This window comes from Haliotis rufescens, unplaced genomic scaffold (genome assembly GCF_023055435.1).
Source record: "Haliotis rufescens isolate VD_foot unplaced genomic scaffold, xgHalRufe1.0.p SCAF_43, whole genome shotgun sequence".
Taxonomy (NCBI): Eukaryota; Metazoa; Mollusca; class Gastropoda; order Lepetellida; family Haliotidae; genus Haliotis; species Haliotis rufescens.
In genome coordinates this window covers 1,269,948-1,277,825 of record NW_025964146.1, presented here as the reverse complement: position 1 = coordinate 1,277,825, position 7,878 = coordinate 1,269,948, and positions in this window count along the sequence as shown.

The window sequence follows — 7,878 nt, the reverse complement described above, 5'->3', positions numbered from 1 at the left end:
CAACCACAACGCAGATTTTCGAACACAGCTTTCCAAATCATGCATTGTTGAAAACGTGCAAAACGTGATTTTAAGACATTGGTCCAAATGCACGTGCGTCATTGTGGCATAAATACCGACGTTGTAATTGGACAGAACAGGCATTCAGTAAGCAAAAAACCACCAAGAATATGCCCAGATTTACAGAGGCGCAACGAGACAGAGCGATCGGTATGGCCAACATGGGGGCTAAACTACGTCAGATAGCCAAAACATTCAGCAAGTTAATAATCCGCTACCAACAGACAGGTCAGACTCAAGACCGGCCAAGATCGGAAAGACCGAGAGTGGCAACACCGGCCGAAGACCGCTACATCCGGCAGATTCACCTCAGAAACAGATGTGTGACGGCGAACAGTCCTTCGACGACTTCGTACGGCTGGTTTATACGAGCCTACCGACCCTTCCGTGGAATGGCCTTGATCCGTCTACACCGAAAACGCAGACTGCAATGGACTCGAACTGTACGTCGGTGGCAGCGACGTGACTGGGCGAGAGTGCTCTTTACAGATGAAAGTCGGTTCTGTCTGTTCAGGAACGATGGCAGAGTTCGAGTTTTTCGATGAATGGGAGAGCGACTGGCGCCAAATTGCATTAGAGAAGTTCATCCTTTTGGAATGAGTGAGTGAGTTTGGTTTTATTCCAGCAATATCACGGCTGTACCCATTGTACCCATGTCTGGATGACGAGCGAACTCTTTAACCACCAGGCTACCCGGCCGCCCCCCACCCGTTTGGAATGGGGTGGCATTTGTGGCCAGATTACAACACGGCTGGTTATCATCCGAGGAAACCTGAATACACAGCGCTACAGGGATGAAGTGTTGAGACCTGTTGTGGTTCCCTTTATTCAACATCACCCAAGAGGATTAATTTTGCAATAAGACAACGCAAGGCCTCACACCGCCCGAATTGTTCAAGACTACCTGAACAACGTTAACGTCAACGTATTGCCCTGGCCACCTTGTTCTCCAGACATGAACCCCATTGAACATCTCAGGGATCATCTTGATCGTCAGCTGAGACAACTTGTACCGACTCCAGCGAACCGACAGGACTCTATTGAACTTATGGAACAGGATTCCTGTTGACGTTATCCGCCGACTGACGACGTCAACGAGGAGGCGTGTGTTGACGTGCTACCTGACTACTGTGTCATTAATGGACTCGTCATGCACTATTTCAATGAACTCTGATTTGTGTAATTTTTAATTTGGAGCCCTTGACTTTTACTTTGTGTACTGCGGAGAATGCAATCGGCATTACAATGCATTTTCATTCTAATTCATCGAAAATGATTTCTGTTTATAAATTAATCATAATAAATCTCACATATGCCTTTGTTTTTGACTATGGTCATGACTCATGCAGGCTAATATTGCATATTAACAAGGAGCAGGCAAATGGTTTTGTTAGAATGCGTAAAACGTCAATGCCAGAGAACAATCAGATTATCCGACAAAACAGCATTGAGAATTATATGAATGGAATGCTAAAAATAAGTCATGCAGATGCTCGCGAAAAATGTAAGCATATCCTGCCCTACAGGTAGCTGATACTACTGGGCAACTCAAAACGTGCTTGAACAGTCGACAGTTGACACCAAGCACACAGCGTCACGTATTGATGTTTTGGGGTGATCTCGGGGATACTTGTCAAATGTGTTCTGAAATGACATGGTTTGTGAGTCCACTTTACTTCGTTTTGTCTTGTATAAGTGGAAAGGTGTTACACCTGTTCTGAAAACAAGTTTACCTGACTCTGAAATGAAATATTTGCTTCAAACCGGTGCTATAGGAAGAAATGACAAGATCCAAAATGTATTGCACAGCTGTGATGCGTTGATGAAAAAGGTTTCACACTGGTCCAGTACTGATTACAGACAACTGAACAGTCTCATTTAGATATGAAAATATCTCGCACCCAAAACATGTCATAGAAGTTGGTGATCATATGATCACATAGTATTTAAAGACTGGGTTTTACCATATGTATTTTCCTATTCGTATTCAAGGAGTTCCAGAGATCACTATTAGGAATAGGCTGTTCTGCCATTTGGACTGAAAATAAGCCCGTAGTATTTCATAAAAGACAACACTTGAAATGGTGATCCACGCAAGATCAGTAGTCTTCAGGGTAACTTCATTTGTTGATGACCACTAGCTTTCAGCGCCACCTGCATATATATATGCCTGTCGAGATACTGTACTGAGTTAATTGGGGATTTTAGGTTGGCGATTAATCAGCGACAAATCATCCCTCAATCCAGAGGACGAGAGAGAATTTCTTGGATGCTCAGTTGTGCCTCTGGAGTGCCCCTTAGCAGTACCAAAATGCATACTACATTAATTGAGACATGACTTGTCTAGATTTCTAAGGGGAATTGGGGCTGGAACATTAGCGCAAGGTGCTGGTTTGTGTATGTCACTCTGGCGTGCTGTGTTGCCAGGGAAACTAATGTCATGAGCAGAATGGACTGTCGGCAACAACGAAATCCTGTTTCAGCTGCACTTGACTAATGAAGTCAAACCGGAGCTGAGTTGATGGAGTAACTCTGTTGGCAGCTGGAATGGTAACATATTGCTCCAAAAGCACGCACAAAGACAGATGCGGACAAACGACAGCCACTGGGGTTGGATTCATGACAAAAGACATATTTGCTCTGTTGGTCCACAAAAGCTAGTCCAATTTCTGTCAAACTTTACGTGTTTACTGCTGCTTCACAATTCTGTTGTTTTTTTACTTGGGTCATCGGTCTTGTGATTTGTCAGCGAATATCCGATTCATGATTTTCAGAGTACGTTATACTTTTGCATGTTTGCTTATTTCCTGTGAATATCGAAAGAGGTTTGACGCTTTTATTCAAAACCCTACTCTTCTGAACTTACCAGCTGAAATGTTTTAAAACTCTCTGCAATTATCTCCATATTTCTTACATCCAACCTTTGGGCTTGCCCAAGTGGTGTTCCACACCACTCTTTTGCCTTTGTACCCAACGGAATCTTGTATCGGAAGATGATCAAAGGTTCTGGATAGAAAACATTGAAGGTGTGCATAATGTTGGTTTGGGGTGCTTGCACGCCCTGAGATGGGTCGATTAACATGACTATGAAGCAAGTATCTTTACAGATTCCATGGCAGCAATAAACGCTATAGAAGCTAGTGCACATGGACCCAGAGATGACTCTGTTTATGAGATATTAAAATCGGATAAATGTCTAAACACGAAGTACACAGCATGCGATAATGTATAGGTTCCAGCATATGTTGGAATGCATTGGAATAGGATCGCAGATCATTTGGCCATATCTGGATGACAAAATCCAGAAGTTGATCTTAAGATTTTCGGCAAGCCCTAAAGATTTGGAAACTGTTTTATGGAAATCTATTTCGTCTATTGGCAACAGTTGTAGGGTGCTGGCACTATCGGCATAGGTGTCCCCCAAAATTGATGAATCCCACAAATTGGCAGTGCAGTCATGGCAAACGCACAAGTAGCATTCAGTTAGATTCCTAACGGTCAAGGCGGGAAGAATTTAGTATATGGTATATAAATTCAGGGTTAAAAATAGGAAAGAAGATAGAGTCTACCGGCGTTGCTGTATGAAAACCTGTCACGCCACACTCCACACCTACAACGGCGTGATCACAGCTTATAAGAACATCCATAACCACGTTGCTTACGATGCAAAGATCCAAGTTGACAAGTTCACGGCCAACCTGAAGATCCGTTTTAGTGAAGAGACCAAACCGGTGCCCACCATCTATCATGAGGAAATTTCAGCTAATTTATCTATGCCATGTCTAATTTTCTCATACAAAAATTATATGAATGTTTATACATAAATACATTTCTATGGTTGCTTTTAACAATTTTATATCTTACTTCGATCATTTTGTGAATTTTAACAAAAGTTATAAATTGCTTATTTTTTCATTACAGGTCTACGGTCTGATGCAGCAACATCCGACTTGGTACAACTGTGGCTCTGCACTGTACCGATCCAGGGCCAAAACAAGACCTCCCCTTCCCAAACAGCGTTCCGATATCCAGCTTAACGACACCTACACGAAGACATCATCCCAAGATGACTTCCTGTTGCACCAAGACGACAACATGCTGATCTCAGGCCTAGACCATCTTCTGCGATCGGACATTTGACATGTGTCCACAACTCTTCAATCAGATCTACACCATACATGCATTTGTTGAAGACAAGATGTTCCCCCTTGTGTACGCCCTATTACCAGACAAAAAACAACAAACATATACAAGCTTCTTCAATGTACTGAGCGAGAAGACGACCGAGATGACTGCCCTGCAACTGATGCCTGAAATAATCTTCACAGACTTTGAATCATCCACCCAGGATGCCCTAAGAACTGTGTTCCCAACTTCCGAATTGAAGGGCTGTTATTTCCACTTTGGACAGTGTATTTGGCGAAATGTGCAGAAGTTGGGTCTCCAGACTACATATTCAAGAGATCGGAATGTTTATCGTTTCGTGAGGCGAGCTGTTTCCCTTCCACTTGTTCCAGTCCAGCATATTGAAGATGTGTGGCTGAGTGTCCTTGAAGACGCCCCTCTGGAGGAAGTCCTGAAGTTTACGTCACCGACTACTGGGTAGAAGATAACCAGGGTCGCCATATGTGGAACCACCACAACACAGTTGGACCTAGAACGACAAATCACGTGGAGGGGTGGCACAGCAAGATTGCGAAGGTATTGGGTGCGCCTCATCCAAATATCTTCAAGATTGTATCATTTTTTCAAAGCCGAACAAGCGTATGTCGAGTCGACCATCCATCAGCTAGAGTCTGGTGGGAAAATTCCTCCAAGAAAGCGAAAGTACAGACAACTTGATGACAGACTGCAGATAGAGAAGCACCACCTGCAGAATGGCACCAAGACCATTATACAGTTTGCTGATTCTGTGCATATCATGAAATTAAGGAAATAACATGTATATGTATCATGATTTTGTACACATAATTGTACATGTAGAATGATTTTGTACACATAATTGTACATGTAAAATGATTTTGTACACATAATTGTGCTTTCAGTGTTGTACAATATGTTTTTATTTTGCAAATAATAAATCATTATTTACATTCTTGTGTATGCTTATTTCAATATACTAGTATATTCATGGGTCTATACATACATTGTGGCATAGTGGGCACTGCAACCCTGATGGTGATACGGCCGAATCCCTTAATCCTTTGTTGTTATAAGATCCAAATTCAAAAGTGGGCACAGTGGGGGTAAAACCCGGCCGACATATTACAAACTTCGACCATCTGGTCATACATCATCTTAGCGTTAAGATCGTCAAATTAATGATAGTTCGCATCAGTGGCACGATCGTTAAATTTTGCCCCGCTTCTTACTCTGAATATTACTATTTTATTCATGAAAACTTTTATTCTTTGAAGATTCAAATGAGTACACAAATTACAGACACTCTTACAGTCACAACCAATTTCTGATGTGCAGATGCAACAATCACTTTTAGCATACACAGTGGCGGTGACTAGATGATCACAGGGAGTATCTGTCACAATACAAACATTGTTGCCACAATATCTTTCCTTGTCAGGAACACAACTGCAAAACGCAGCTTTGGGTACAACACAATTAATCATTTCTATTAAGGTCTTAGTCCTATTTCTCATTTTTTTTAATCATTTTCCTCAAAACATGTAATGAAATTGTATTTTAGGATCAAAGAATGTATATATGCATAGTGCTGCAAAGGCTAACATTTAGATTTCACATTCAGGGCCACATCAAAATCCTAAATCTGTAAGGTCAACTGTAGTTATTTATCATTTTTTCAAAACCCTGATACACAAACATAACCATATCTTCCAATTAAGAACACTATCCTTTTTCTGATTGCATAATTACACATTGGCTAAATTGTGCTTATAGTTTGAATTGTCCACTCCCAGGACAAAGCAATGTAGATCGATAATCGATGCTTAGAGATCCTGAAATTTCAATCAATACAAAAGGTGTTATGTCATGTATCCACATCATAATCAAAACATACATCAATATACTTATCGGAACTGACAATTAAAATATAGATCACATTTAGTAAAAAACAACGTCTGAAAAAAATGAATATGTTTTGATAATAAAATTCTCTATAAATAGGATATAAATATACATAGCATACCCATCTGAATTAAAGTAAATTTCAACATATCATAATAATGTATAGCATTGAATACACTGGTTTAACAACTAGTGTATATTCAAGTTGAAGCAAAGAAACCCTGCAAACACAAAGAGCAATTGACTAATCAAATACTATTGTGACTAGAAATGAGACAAAACTACTGAAAACCCACCTCAAACAGGCAAATGTTTTTGACAATAGAAACTATTTCCTTAAAAAGACAAGACTAAGCATCACAATCAAAGTCTGCCGGCTTTATCTACAAACCAAGAACAAGCAATTATTGCTTCAGTATATACAATGTTTTCAGGGTTGGGTTACGACAGAAATAATGCATCTGTAAATCATGAGCATGTCAACCTTTGCATTTGGAGTGTTTAAAGTTGTGAAAACAAGATATGTTAGCATATTTGCAAATAGCAAAGTTACTGGTATTCATGTTTACAGTACACCTTGTCAAAGTTGAATCTTGTATCAAGAATGTGTGTCTTCTCTATTTAGAAAACGTAGCAGATGTGTGCCTTGTACAGCAAATTTGCGAAAGCAATAACATTGCAGTTATGACTGTTTAAAAACCATGACCTCATCAGTAGGGCCAGCTGATAATGAACAACTGGCTCACTATTCCAAAGTGTGAAATTCAGGTCCACGTGAACATATTTATATGTTGGTCTCAGTTGGTTATCAGTTGACTGCCAGACATGTTTGTTAATTATTAGACTATTTATGTGACATCATCTGTAAGTTGATTCAGAATCTATAATTTGAAAAAGGAATTGTGCCTAACTGGCACACTGCTTGAATGATATCTCTGTTGGCCCCAACTAAAAGATCCATAGTTACGTGAACCCAGTATGTCAACTTTCTCTGAATATTATGGTTGACAGTTGATATGGCGTTTGATTCCACCACCTTCAGCAATATTCAAGCCATATGACCAGCATACAACAAACAGTACGTCATAGTGAAATATGCTAACGCCGCTATGAACAGTATTTCAGTTATATCCCGGCGAGTCAACTTGACAAGAACCAAAATATGAAGGTACCGGTATGTTGCTGAAAAACTTAGCAGAACATTATCAGTCAGAAACTGGGATTCGAACATGTATTTAAAGGTTTCCGACACGCACAAGGATGTATTTCTGCACAGCTAATTGCGGCGCCTTTGACGGCTGGGACATGCTTGCAAATATGACAGTAGCTGTGGTAGTAATAGTAGAAGTAGTAGTAGAAGAATGAATGAGTTGGGGTTAACACCGCTCTGAACAGTATTGCAGGTATATCACGTTCTGTCAGCTTAGTGTGCGAGGAAAGACCGAAGTGATGAAGTTCTCATACGCTTACCACTTTGGTGAAACCTACGAGCACAGGAATGGTGCGGACAAACCTAGAAACATAAACGGGGCGAACCGGGATTCGAACCCACGACCATAGGTTTATGGCGTGGCCGGGAGACGCAACTCAACTCAAGTAGTAGTAGTAGTAGTAGTAGTATGATACAAAACGGACGTACCAATAGCTTTGCTGTAAGCTGAACTAGAATCATGGGGCTCTTTTTAATTTTAATGCAGTAAGAAAATGTTTTACGATCATGTAGTCACATTATCCACACTTGATGTACTGATAGTTTCCTTATAAAACTCAGTT